The sequence below is a fragment of the Pseudophryne corroboree genome, chromosome 2 (genome assembly GCF_028390025.1).
Source record: "Pseudophryne corroboree isolate aPseCor3 chromosome 2, aPseCor3.hap2, whole genome shotgun sequence".
Taxonomy (NCBI): Eukaryota; Metazoa; Chordata; class Amphibia; order Anura; family Myobatrachidae; genus Pseudophryne; species Pseudophryne corroboree.
Window position 1 is genome coordinate 872,662,633 of NC_086445.1, and position 14,094 is coordinate 872,676,726.

Consider the following 14,094-nt stretch of genomic DNA (forward strand, 5'->3'; position numbering starts at 1 on the left):
TCCAGAATGTTTATGTGTAGACAAGCTTCCTGGCTTGACCATTTTTCCTGGAAATTTACCCCCCCTGTGCGACTGCACCCCAGCCTCGGAGGCTCGCATCCGTGGTCCCCAGGATCCAGTCCTGGATCCCGAACCTGCGTCCCTCTAGGAGGTGAGAGCTGTGCAGCCACCACAGGAGTGAGATTCTGGTCTTGGACGACAGGATTATCTGTCGGTGCATGTGCAGATGGGACCCGGACCTTTTGTCCAACAGATCCCACTGAAAAACTCTGGCATGGAATCTGCCAAATGGAATGGCCTCGTAGGCCGCCACCATCTTCCCCAGCAATCGAGTGCATTGATGGATCGAGACTCTCGCTGGCTTCAGAATTTGTTTGACCAGACTCTGAATTTCCAGAGCCTTCTCTTCTGGAAGAAAAACTCTAATTCTGTGTCCAGAATCATTCCCAAAAACGATAGTCGTTTCGTCTGACTCAACTGTGACTTTGGCAAGTTCAGGAGCCAACCATGTTGTTGCAGAACTGTCAGGGAAATCGTAATGCTCTGCAGTAATCGGTCCCTGGATCTCACCTTTATCAGGACATCGTCCAAGTATGGGATAATTGTGACTCCTTGCTTGCGCAGGAGAACCATCATTTTCCCCATAACTTTGGTGAAAACCCTCAAAGCCATGGATAGACCAAACGGCAACATCTGAAATTGGTAATGACAAGCCTGAATAGCAAACCTCAGGTAAGCCTGATGCGGAGGATATATGGGGACGTGTAAGTAGGCATCCTTTATGTCGACCGACACCACAAAATCCCCTTCCTCCAGACTGGAGATCACTGCTTGGAGAGATTCCATCTTGAATTTGAATTTTCTCAGATAGAAATTGAGGGATTTTAGGCTCAGAATTGGTCTGACCGAGCCGTCCGACTTCGGGACCATGAAGAGGCTCGAATAAAAACCTTCTTCCCTGGTGTGACGGGGGCATCTTGACTATGACTTGATTTTGACACAGCTTTTGTATCGCATTGCATACTACCTCCCTGTTCGGAGGAGACGCTGGTAAGGCTGATTTGAAAAATCGCCGAGGGGAAACGTCTTGAAACTCCAGTTTGTACCCTTGGGACACTATTTCTAACACCCATGGGTCTAGGGCCGAACGAACCCAGAACTGACTGAAGAGTTGGAGACGTGCCCCCACCGGTGCGGACTCCCGCAGAGGAGTCCCAGCGACATGCGGTGGATTTGGCAGAAGCCGGAGAGGACTTCTGCTCCTGGGAACCTGCCACAGCCGGTGACCTTTTTTCCATTCCTCTTGAAGCAAGGAATGAAGACCCTCGTCCTTTTTTGTATTTATTGGGCCGAAAGGACTGTATCTGATAGTGGTGCGTCTTCTTTTGTTGTGCAGAAACAAAGTAAAAAATTATGACTTACCCGCGGTAGCCGTAGACCTGTTAGCGCTTTTATAAACACATATATAGCACCAAAATAACTGTGCCCCCCCTGCTTTGCACCCTATTACTTGATACAGCAGTGTAGAGGAAGGACCAGCGTCTCTGCAGCTCTGTCAAGAGAAAATGGCGCTGATAAGAGCTGAGGGCTAAGCCCCGCCCCCTTAATGGCGCGCTTCAGCCCCGCTATTTTTTAGAATATTTATACTGGCGGGGTTTGGATTTAGTGCCTTGGCACTTAAAAACCACTTAGCCAGTCTTATATGAGGTTTTCAATGCTGCACAGGGCAGCATTGAAAACCTCCCCCCCCACCCTGTAGTGCCGCTGTGTGTGGGAGCATGGCACACAGCGCGGTCGCTGTGCGGTACCCCAAAGCCGTCACTGAAGTCTTCCGATCTTCTACTCACCTGTCTTCTGGCTCTGCAAGGGGGTGACGGCGGGCTCTGGAAACGAGCATCTAGGTGTACCTAGCGTTCAGACCCTCAGGAGCTAATGGTGTCCTGTAGCTAAAGAAGCAGAGCCTTAAAACTCACAGAAGTAGGTCTGCATCTCTCCCCTCAGTCCCACGAAGCAGGGAGCCTGTTGCCAGCAGGTCTCCCTGAAAATAATAAACCTAACAAAAGTCTTTTTTCAGAGAAACTCAGGAGAGCTCCTCAGTGTGCATCCAGTCTCACTGGGCACAGATTCTAAACTGGAGTCTGGAGGAGGGGCATAGAGGGAGGAGCCAGTTCACACCCCTTTTAAAGTCTTAAAGTGCCCATGTTTCCTGCGGATCCCGTCTATACCCCATGGTTCTTGAAGTGTCCCCAGCATCCTCTAGGAGGTATGAGAAATATAAAATAAAACAAGTCTTTTATTCAGCACGCAAGATGGTACAGATAGCGGCAGATGGTATTAGACTCAAATGATCGGTATCACAGATAATGCAGTAACATTGGCACAGGAACACGGTAAATGCAGAAGCAGATGTAAAATCGATGGCAAGATATGAGATGCAGTGTGAACCACTGATGAAGTCCTAATATAATGAGCACACAATAGCAGACACAGTTGTAGTGTAAACCACTGACAAAGCCAATATAAGGGAATACACAATGTTACTGACCACTGGAGAAAGAAAGGATACCGATGGTACTGGTTATTGATTGCAGAGAAAGCATATTGCAGTCCTGAGTACATGGAATAGACTCCTCAGGAGAAGATAAACACTCTGCAGTGCAGGACACAAAGTCCGTAGACATGGTAATGTGGGCTATACACACACACAGGAAAAATAAGATTTTACTTACCGGTAAATCTATTTCTCGTAGTCCGTAGTGGATGCTGGGAACTCCATAATGACCATGGGGAATAGCGGGCTCCGAAGGAGGCTGGGCACTCTAGAAAGATTTATGACTACCTGGTGTGCACTGGCTCCTCCCACTATGACCCTCCTCCAAGCCTCAGTTAGGACACTGTGCCCGGACGAGCTGACATAATAAGGAAGGATTTTGAATCCCGGGCAAGACTCATACCAGCCACACCAATCACACCGTATAACTCGTGATACTATACCCAGTTAACAGTATGAATATAACTGAGCCTCTCAACAGATGGCTCAACAATAACCCTTTAGTTAGGCAATAACTATATACAAGTATTGCAGACAATCCGCACTTGGGATGGGCGCCCAGCATCCACTACGGACTACGAGAAATAGATTTACCGGTGAGTAAAATCTTATTTTCTCTGACGTCCTAGTGGATGCTGGGAACTCCGTAAGGACCATGGGGATTATACCAAAGCTCCCAAACGGGCGGGAGAGTGCGGGTGACTCTGCAGCACCGAATGAGAGAACTCCAGGTCCTCCTCAGCCAGGGTATCAATTTTGTAGAATTTTGCAAACGTGTTTGCCCCTGACCAAGTAACAGCTCGGCAAAGTTGTAAAGCCGAGACCCCTCGGGCAGCCGCCCAAGATGAGCCCACCTTCCCTGTGGAATGGGCTTTCACCGATTTAAGATGCGGCAGTCCAGCCGCAGAATGCGCCTGCTGAATCGTGTCACAGATCCAGCGAGCGATAGTCTGCTTAGAAGCAGGAGCACCCAGCCTGTTGGGTGCATACAGGATAAATAGCGAGTCAATTTTTCTGACTCTAGCCGTCCTGGAAACATAATTTTTCAAGGCCCTGACTACGTCCAGTAACTTGGAATCCTCCAAGTCCCTAGTAGCCGCAGGCACCACAATAGGTTGGTTCAAGTGAAAAGCTGATACCACCTTAGGGAGAAACTGGGGACGAGTCCTCAATTCTGCCCTATCCATATGGAAAATCAGATAAGGACTTTTATATGACAAAGCCGCCAATTCTGATACACGCCTGGCCGAAACCAAGGCCAATAACATGACCACTTTCAACGTGAGATATTTTAGATCCACGGTTTTTAGTGGTTCAAACCAATGTGATTTTAAGAAACTCAACACCACGTTGAGATCCCAAGGTGCCACTGGAGGCACAACCGGGGCTGAATATGCAGCACTCCTTTTACAATGTCTGAACTTCAGGTACTGAAGCTAAGGCTTTCTGGAAGAAAATCGACAGAGCCGAGATCTGTATCTTAATGGAGCCTAATTTTAGGCCCATAGACACTCCTGCTTGAAGGAAATGCAGAAATCGACCTAGTTGAAATTCCTCTGTTGGGGCCTTTTTTGGCCTCACACCAAGCAACATATTTCCGCCATATGCGGTGATAATGTCTTGCAGTTACATCTTTCCTGGCTTGAATCAGCGTAGGAATGACTTCCTCCGGAATGCCCTTTTCCTTTAGGATCCGGCGTTCAACCGCCATGCCATCAAAACGTAGCCGCGGTAAGTCTTGGAACAGACAGGGCCCCTGCTGCAGCAGGTCCTGTCTGAGCGGCAGAGGCCATGGGTCCTGATACATTTTCTTGAAGTTCTGGGTACCAGGCTCTTCTTGGCCAATCCGGAACCACGGTATCGTTCTTACTCCTCGCCTTCTTATTATTCTCAGTACCTTTGGTATGAGAGGCAGAGGGGGGAACACATAAAACGACTGGTACACCCACGGTGTTACCAGAGCGTCCACAGCTATCGCCTGAAGGTCCCTTGACCTGGCGCAATATCTTTTATAGCTTTTTGTTGAGGCGGGACGCCTTCATGTCCACCTGTGGCCTTTCCCAATGGTGTACAATTCTTTGGAAGACTTCTGGATGAAGTCCCCACACTCTCGGGTGGAAGTCGTGTCTGCTGAGAAGATCTGCTTCCCAGTTGTCCACTCCGGGAATGAACACTGCTGACAGTGCTAACACATGATTTTCCGCCCATCGGAGAATCCTTGTGGCTTCTGCCATCGCCATCCTGCTTCCTGTGCCGCCCTGTTGGTTTACATGGGCGACTGCCGTGATGTTGCCTGATTGGATCAGGACCGGCTGGTTTTGAAGCAGAGGCCTTGCCTGACTCAGGGCATTGTAAATGGCCCTCTGTTCCAGAATATTTATGTAGGGAAGTCACCTGACTTGACCAAAGTCCCTGGAAGTTTCTTCCCTGTGTGACTGCCCCCCAGCCTCAAAGGCTGGCATCCAAGGTCACTAGGACCTAGTCCTGTATGTCGAACCTGCGGCCCTCTTGAAGATGGGCACTCTGCAGCCACTACAGTAGAGATACCCTGGTCCTTGGAGACAGGGTTATCAGCCTAATGCATCTGAAGATGCGACCCGGACCACTTGTCCAACAGGTCCCCCTGAAAAGTTCTTGCATGGAACCTGCCGAATGGGATTGCTTCGTAGGAAGCTAACATTTTTCCCAGGACTCGCGTGCAATGATGCACCGATAACTGTTTTGGCTTCAGGAGGTCTCTGACTAGAGATGACAGCTCCTTGGCTTTCTCCACCGGGAGAAACACTTATTTCTGGTCTGTGTCCAGAACCATCCCCAGGAACAGTAGACGTGTCGTAGGAACCAGCTGTGACTCTGGACTGTTTAGAATCCAACCGTGCTGTTGTAGCACTTTCCAAAATAGTGCTACCCCGACTAGCAACTGCTCCTTGGACCTCGCCCTTATAAGGAGATTGTCCAAGTACGGGATATTTAAAACTCCCCTTTTTCGAAGGAGTATCATCATTCCGGCCATTACCTTGGTAACACCCTCGGTGCCATGTACAGTCCAAACGGCAGAGTCTGGACTTGGTAATGGTAATCCTGTACCACAAATCTGAGGTAATCCTGACGAGGATAGTAAATAGGGACATGCAGGTAAGCATCCTTGATGTCCCGGGATACCATGTAATCCCCCTCGTCCAGGCTTGCAATAACCGCCCTGAGCGATTCCATCTTGAACTTGAATTTTTTATGCATGTGTTCAAGGATTTTATATATAAAGAAGGGTCACACCGAACCATGCGGTTTCGGTACCCCCACCGTGTGGAATAGTAACCCCGTCCTTGTTGAAGTAGGGGCACCTTAAGTATTACCTGCTGGGAATACAGCTTATTAATTGCCTCTAGCACAGCCTCCCTGCCTGAGGGAGTTGTCGGCAAGGCATATTTGAGGAAACGGCGGGGGGAAGACATCTCGAATTCCAGCTTGTACCCCTGAAATACTACTTGAATGAAACAGGGATCCACCTGTGAGCGAGCCCACTGATCGCTGAAACTTTTGAGACGGCCTCCCACCGTACCTGGCTACACCTGTGGAGCCCCCGCGTCATGCTGTGGACTCAGAGGAAGCGAGAGAAGAATTATGATTCTGGGAACAGGCTGACTGGTGCAGCTTTTTCCCTCTTCCCTTGTCTTTGTACAGAAAGGAAGCGCCTTTGACCCGCTTGCTTTTCTGAAGCCGAAAGGACTGTACCTGATAATACAGTGCTTTCTTAGTCTGTGAGGAAAACTGAGGTAAAAATATTTCTTCCCAGCTGTTGCTGCGGATACGAGGTCCCAGAGACCATCCCCAAATAATTCCTTACCCTTATAAGGCAGAATCTCTATGCGCCTTTTAAGGTCAGCATCACCTGTCCAGTGACAGGTCTCTAATACCCTCCTGACAGAATGGACATTACATTCATTTTGGATGCCAGCCGGCAAAATATCCCTCTGTGCATCCCTCATATATAAGACGACGTCTTTAATATGTTCTCATGTTAGCAAACTAGTATGTTTGACAGGGTCACCGACCACGCTGCAGCAGCACGCTCTGCAGGTTTCAGTCTAGTACCTGAGTGTGTAAATACAGACTTCAGGATAGCCTCCTGCTTTTTATCAACAGGTACCTTCAAAGTGTCCGTTCCTAAAACGGCAGTGCCACCTATTTTGACAACCGTGTGAGCGCCTTATCCACCCTAGGGGATATCTCCCAGCGTAACTTATCCTCTGGCGGGAAAAGGTACGCCATCAGTAACTTTTTAGAAATTACCAGTTTCTTATCAGGGGGAACCCACGCTTTTCACACACTTCATTCATTCATCTGATGGGGGAACAAAACACTGCCTGCTTTTAATCCCCAAACATAAAAACCCCATTTTTAGAGGTTAATGTCAGAAATGTGTAACACATTATTTTTATTGCCGGGATCAAGTCACGGATGTTCCTAGTGGATTGTGTATATGTCTCAACCTTGTCGACACTGGAGTCAGACTCCGTGTCGACATCTGTGTCTGCCATCTGAATGAGCGGGCGTTTTTGAGCCCCTGATGGCCTTTGAGACGCCTGGGCAGGCACGGGCTGAGAAGCCGGCTGTCCCACAGCTGTTACGTCATCCACCCTTTTATGTAAGGAGTTGACACTGTCGGTTAATACCTTTTACCTAACCATCCACTCTGGTGTCGGCCCCACAGGGGGCGACATCAATTTATCGGCATCTGCTCCGTCACTATATAAGCCTCCTCCTCAAACATGTCGACACAGCTGTACCGACACACCGCACACACACAGGGAATGCTCTGACTGAGGACAGGACCCACAAAGCCCTTTGGGGAGACAGAGTATGCCAGCACACACCAGAGCGCTATATGAGGGGATTAACACTATAACTGAGTGAATTTTCCCCCATAGCTGCTTGTATATACAATATTGCGCCTAAATTTAGTGCCCCCCCCCTCTCTTTTTTACCCTTTGAGCCTGAAAACTACAGGGGAGAGCCTGGGGAGCTTTCTTCCAGTTGCACTGTGAAGAGAAAATGGCGCCAGTGTGTCTGAGGGAGATTAGGCCGCGGAAAAGGGGCGGAGCTTTCTCCCGCTTTTTTCTGGATTCTGGCAGGGGTATTTACCACATATATAGCCTCTGGGGCTATATATTGTGGTATTTTTGCCAGCCAAGGTGTTTTTATTGCTGCTCAGGGCGCCCCCCCCCAAGCGCCCTGCACCCTCAGTGACCGGAGTGTGAAGTGTATGAGGAGCAATGGCGCACAGCTGCAGTGCTGTGCGCTACCTTGGTGAAGACTGATGTCTTCTGCCGCCATTTTTCCGGACCTCTTCTTGCTTCTGGCTCTGTAAGGGGGACGGCGCCGCGGCTCCGGGACCGAACACCAAGGACTGGGCCTGCGGTCGATCCCTCTGGAGCTAATGGTGTCCAGTAGCCTAAGAAGCCCAATCCGGCTGCAAGCAGGCGAGTTCGCTTCTTCTCCCCTTAGTCCCTCGCTGCAGTGAGCCTGTTGCCAGCAGGTCTCACTGAAAATAAAAAACCTAAATCTATACTTTCTTTCTAAGGGCTCAGGAGAGCCCCTAGTGTGCATCCAACCTCGGCCGGGCACAAGATCTAACTGAGGCATGGAGGAGGGTCATAGTGGGAGGAGCCAGTGCACACCAGGTAGTCATAAATCTTTCTAGAGTGCCCAGCCTCCTTCGGAGCCCGCTATTCCCCATGGTCCTTACGGAGTTCCCAGCATCCACTAGGACGTCAGAGAAATGTCAGATACAGTTTCCCCCAGAGTACCTTCAGAGAGTCAGAGTATAAGGAGCCAGCCACACTGCGCCCCTGTAGGCAGTTGTTATGATGAAAGCCCAGCGCTTACTAACTATACTTAATAGGGTAGTTACTCCTGATGTAACACTCCCCCCTGCCTAAAACACCCTGGTACCGTAGAGTACTGTTGGAGTGATGTGGAGGGCAGCACTCCCTGTCAGCTTCCTGTCTAAATGATCTGCAGGGAGAAAATGGCGCTGGAGAGTGCTGGATTGGCTCCGAGAGGAAGCCCCACCCCCTGTAATGGCGCACGGATCCTTCACTAATTCTTTATACTGGCCTGAGGATTCTGAAATATTAACAGCGGGATTAGCCCCTGTTAACTAGCGTGACCAGTGTAAGGTTATGGACTGGCCCAGGACGCCCCTCAAGCGCCTACATGTAGCATGTTGCTGAACCTTCTAGGAGCGCAGCCTGTCAGAGCTGCGCTCCAACCCTTGTGCCACCATACCCGCTAACCGGGACGCCGGCGCTATACTCACCACTCTTCTATCTTCTGGCTCTGTTAGGGGGTGGCGGCCATGCTGCGGGAGTGAGCGGTCGCCTCGTGGGCTTGCGATCATCACCCTCAGGAGCTCAGTGTCCTGTCAGCGGAGTAGAGAACCATTAACTCTTAGTACGCATATGGATATACAGCCATCATGGGTAAACTTTGAAACATTAGGCGGCATTAAAAAAAGTAAAGAACTCTCTAACCTGGGCAAAGAATGCATGATATACTGTATCTATAATGCAAATTGTGTAATATTCTAAACACTGGAGAATAATTGATCAAATTTGATCTATGGTGTTCCTTCAAAGTTTGACACCCAGGAATAAACCATCTAATATGGAATATGGTTTCTGATAAAATATGGAATTGTAATCTATAATAAATGCATTTAACAATGATCAAATGTCAATTTAATTTACACAGAATAAAACTTTATAGACTAATTTTATTACTGTTAGAACTGCAAGTTAAACATGTAAATTGTTTAAGAGGAAAACCATAAGAGTCTAAGGAGTATATTCAATTGAAGTCGGATCCATTCCGACATTTATTTGTCGGAATGGATCAGACCTGGGCTATTCAATGACATCTCAATTCGACTTTTAAAAAAGTCGAATTGAGATGCGGGAGGGGAGACGGGGAGAGCAGCGGCTATATAGCCGCTGCTGTAGCGCTGCTCTCCCCCGTCTGCCCGCGCCCCCCCCCCCCCCATCTCTCTGCCTCTCCCTGCTGTCCCTCCCTGCATCACAGCTGCCGCTCACGTTTTCGACACAAGCACGTGGATCGGCAGCTATTCAGACGATCTACGTGCTTTTCGACAAGTCGAATTCATCAACATTTCAAAAAATTTGGGGTTATATTGAATAAGTCGGAACCCCTTCAGACCTAAAAAAGTTGAAAACTTCCATCTTTTCGACAGATGGCAGCTTTCGACTTCAATTGAATTTACCCCTAAATCTAGGATAGAATGCCTGCGCTGGGATAGGAAGACCACACATCAAAGTAATTTATTAACACAATGAACACTTATACGAAAAAGTAGCTTGTCTCTCTTTGTGGCCTATATGTGCTGTTACTGGCTTCTGTTAACACTTTAGATCATTAAAAATAGTCCTGTTATATTTGCATTTAGAAATAATGTTTTAATGTTTTTAAGGTACATGTGTATGTGTGTTTGTTTGAATATGCATATACTTGTACATATTTGTTTTTGTTTGTTTATTTAGTATTTAATGATTGTTGGAGTATATTATCTCTTCCTTTGAATTGAATAGCAGACAGGCACCTCAATAATATAATATAATTGTTTTGTACTGTGTAAATGTGAGTAAGGACATATTAATAAGCTAATGATTCATTTATTAACTATATACTGTGGTTATAAAACAACACGAACAGAATGGGAAAGCATCCTAATTAAGGGAGATTAAGAGTTAACACGAATTATCCAATTGGGAGCCCTTTGAGGGGATAAAGAGACCATGGTGATGAGCCTATCATCCTCTGATGAAACCGCCATCTTTGTGGGCGGAGAAACGAGTCAGCTGACTCTTATCAGGTGAACCGCAAGTGGAACTCAAAATCCGGAAGATGCGGCACATACAGGCGTCTCCACACTCCCACAGCCGCCGCCGTTATACGTACCCGTGGATACAGCTACAAAGCCCCCCATCCCCTGCATCTGACATCAGGACCCCGGTGATTGGGGACCAGGCAGGAGGAACTAATAGGACGACATACGGGTTCACACAATATGGGAGCGCTCCTGATACTACCAGTGGGTTAAGTATAAACTATACCATTACAACAGACAGCACCTATCTCTTGAGCGGCGTGTGTTCACATTTAATCTTTGTGATTATCTTTACATAAATCAGTATTCAGCCGGCTTGGAGTTAATACTGTGTTTACATGTGTGCATGAAATCAAACTAATCAGCTGAAGGAGAACTATCTTGCAATTTCCCTGAATTATATAAGTGCATGCAATCAAGTCTTCATCCTTGTGATTTATCTTTTGCACAACTAACAGCTAATGCTTGGGACTAAAACTAATCATATTCTGTTTACATATGTGTTGGGAATTGGATCGTATCAGCTGAAGGAGATCCATACATTTCTGTTCTTAATTAGATGGGTGCATGCATTAAGTCATCTTTAGAAGGAGCCATTCACTAACAAAAGCATCAGTCTGTGTGGAGCTATTACTAATACATGTGGTATTAACCCAATTAATGTGTATTGGTCTTATGGTAATTACCTTTGTTTTATTGTGTGCTTTTTAAGATTTTAAATATAATTAGTAATAAATTAACAATTTGCATCAAAACAGCAGTCGGAAACCTCATATTTTTGTGCGCCTTTACTTATTTTTTCTAGTTTAAAATACATCCTGAAATAGTTTGCATAATTTTAAGATTGAGCTCTGTGACTATTATGCATATTCAAGTTCAATGGTCTCTATCATTAAGAGTCCCTTTATGACTACATGGGTTTTTAGCATTGCAAAATCATACTCTTATACAAAATAATCAAAAGGTTTACAGAGGTACCTGGAGCAATAAGGAAAATTATGGTAAGAACTTTAGTTAAATCTCTTTCTGCGACTGGATTCCACTGGGAATAACATCAGGGTGTAGAGTTGGATCTTGATCCGAGGCACGAACAGGCTAAAGCTTTGACTGTTCCCAGGATGCCTTGCACCGCCTCCTCTATATCCCCGCATCCAGGAACTGGAGCTGTTTTGTTAACCAGTCCGATGTAGTGGCAGGAAAAGAGATGTTAGTAGCCACAGCGAACCACATACTCACGACAGGAGAAGGTACCAGCGGCTAATGCCATACAAACCCAAAGAAGCCAGGGTGGGCGCACTGTGGAATCCAGTGTACCTCGCAGAGAGTTAAAGGTAAGTTCTTACCATAAATCTCCTTTTCTGCAGCGGCGTACACTGGTATTCCACAGGGAATAACATTGGGATGTCCTAAAGCAGTTTCTCATGGGAGGGGACGCACTGTAGCGAGCACAAGAACCCGGCATCCAAAAGGAAACATCCTGGGAGGCAGAAGTATCAAAGGCATAGAACCTAATGAACGTGTTCACGGAGGACCACCTAGCCGCCTTGCACAATTGTTCTAGGGACGCCCCACAGCAGGCCGCCCAAGAAGGTCCAACAGACTGAGTAGAATGGGCCTTGATAACTTGTGCAATCACCAATGTAATCCATCTGGCCAAAGTCTGCTAATTCGCAGGCAAACCACGTTTATGAAAACCAAAAACAACAAAAGAGAATAAGATCTCCTAAGGGAGTCGGTTCTCTTCACATAGATAAAGAGAGCCCGTACCACATCCAAAGACCGCTGTTTGGAGGACAAATCAGGAGAGATAAAGGCCGAAAACACAATCTCTTGGTTAAGGTGGAAAGCGGACACCACCTTAGGTAGATAACCAGGGAGAGTTCTAAGAACTGCACGGTCACAGTGAAAAATCAGAAAGGGAGACCGACGGGATAAGGCACCAAAGTCTGAAACCCTTCTAGCAGAGGCAATAGCCAGTAAAAACAAGACCTTAAGTGTACTCCATTTAAGGTCCACAGAGTCAAGAGGTTCAAACGGAGACTCTTGTAGGGCAATCAAAACAACCGACAAATCCCAAGGAGACAGAGGAGGAACATAGGGAGGTTGAATTCGTAAAACACCCTGAGTGAAGGTATGAACGTCAGGCAGCGTCGCAATTTCGCTGAAATATGAACCTTGAGGGAGGTCAGACGAAGGACTGGCCCAGTTGCAGAAACGCCAAAAGTTTAGCAGTACTGAACTTAAATACATCAAAATTCTTAGCCGCACACCAGGTGAAGTAAGAATTCCAGACTATCATAAATCCGAGCCGAAGCCGGTTTACGAATTGCCAGTGCGTCCACGAACGCTGCTTGAGGATCCCTTGTTCTTGCTCCGAAGACCGGAACCTTGTGATTGTGTCAAGATGCCATCAGGTCTACATCTGGTAGGCCCCTCTTGTCCACTAAGAGTTGAAAGACTTCTGGATTAAGGCTCCACTCTCCGGCGTGTACGTCCTGACGACTGAGTAAGTCCGATACCCAGTTGAGGACCCCCGGAATGAACACTGCCAATATGGCTGGCAGATGGCGTTCCACCCATCGAAGTTTCTTTGACACTTCCAACATTGCCATGTGGCTTCGAGTGCCGCCTTGATGATTTATGTACGCCACCGTGGTGGCGTTGTCCAACTGTACTTGCACAGGCCTTTTCTGTACCAGAGACAGGGCCAGTGTCAAAGCATTGAACACTGCCCGCAACTCCAGAATAATTTATCGGGAGGAGAGATTCCTCCCTGGTCCACCGACCCTGAAGAGTGTGTTGCTCCAACACCGCGACCCAACCCCGCCGACTGGCATCAGTCATTAGAAGGACCCAGTTGGAGATCCAGAAGGGACGACTCCTGCTCAATTGTTGGTCCTGTAGCCACCAACTCATTGACAGACGAACTTCCGGAGTTAAGAAGATCATGTGAGATCTGATTCGGTGAGACAGGCCGTCCCACTTGGCAAGAATTAGCTTCTGCAGAGGACGAGAGTGAAATTGAGCGTACTCTACCATGTCGAAAGCCAACACCATGAGGCCTAGTACTTGCATCGCCAAATGTATCGATACTCTTGGGCGAGACAGGAAGCATCTTATCCTGTCCTGAAGTTTCAGGACCTTCTCTGAAGACAAGAACAGCCGTTGGTAGTGTAATGCCCCCAGGTGCACCATGCTCTGAGCAGGGACCAGTGAGGACTTTTTCTAATTGATGAGCCACCCGTGTGCTTGTAGGAATTGTACCATTCGTTCCAGATGACGGATGAGAACCTCTGAGGAGTACGCCAGGATCATCAAGTCGTCCAGATACGGCAGGATCCTGATATCTTGCCGATGGAGAATGGCCGCCATGACTGCCATGACCTTGGTGCGGATCCGAGGAGCTGTAGGCAGTCCAAAGGACAAGGCTTGGAATTGATAATGTAGGTTGCCAACAGCAAACCGCAGATACTGCAGATGCGATACGGCAATAGGTAAGTATCCTGTATGTCCAGGGATACTATATAGTCCTTGGGCTCCAAGGCCAGAACAATAGAGTGAAGAGTTTCCATACGGAATTTGGATACCTTCACAAATGTGTTCAAAGACTTGAGGTTGAGAATGGACCAGGAGGATCCAT